This window comes from Anabas testudineus, chromosome 23, assembly GCF_900324465.2.
Source record: "Anabas testudineus chromosome 23, fAnaTes1.2, whole genome shotgun sequence".
NCBI classification, from domain to species: Eukaryota; Metazoa; Chordata; class Actinopteri; order Anabantiformes; family Anabantidae; genus Anabas; species Anabas testudineus.
In genome coordinates, this window is record NC_046631.1 from 4,853,256 (window position 1) to 4,853,877 (window position 622).

A 622-nucleotide genomic window follows, 5' to 3' on the forward strand; every position below is an offset into this window, starting at 1 on the left:
GAATAGTCATAAATCAGTTTCCAAATCAGTTCAGTCATTACTATTTATTTTATGATGATCGCTGTCTGAAGGTCACCACACATTAATTTCAGCCTGGAGCAGCATGTAGGCACCTGGAGTCATGAATTAAAGAGCTTATATGTTTACGCAACGTGCTGATGCAGTGTTTGCTCCACCAGATTGAAACAGACACGGAACACGATAACAGACAGGAGCGCTCACTCTGCTGCTCTTTACCTGTTAGTGCAAACGTGTTGTGTTAAATTGGTGTGTTTTGTTTTCTGGCTTTGTTTTTGTCTATTTTCTTTTTTTTTTTTTTAAATCTTGCAACATGATTAGCTCTTAGGGGCCACATCATCATGCATACATCGAATGTAATTTTTATTTTATTTTTTATGTTGAAATATATACGGTTTTGTTTTATTTTATGAGTAATGCAAATTTTACTGCTGAATGTAAAGGGTTCAAAGAATGGTTTCAAGTCCTAAACAGCTTTAGAAACAGAACCTGAAACACAAGCTGTGCTACTTTTTTTTTGACAATTGAGTGACTCCTCTTCCTTATAGACGATCTTTGTCGTAATTCTCCTCTTAACAACTCAGCCAAACCGGCGCAACACGCA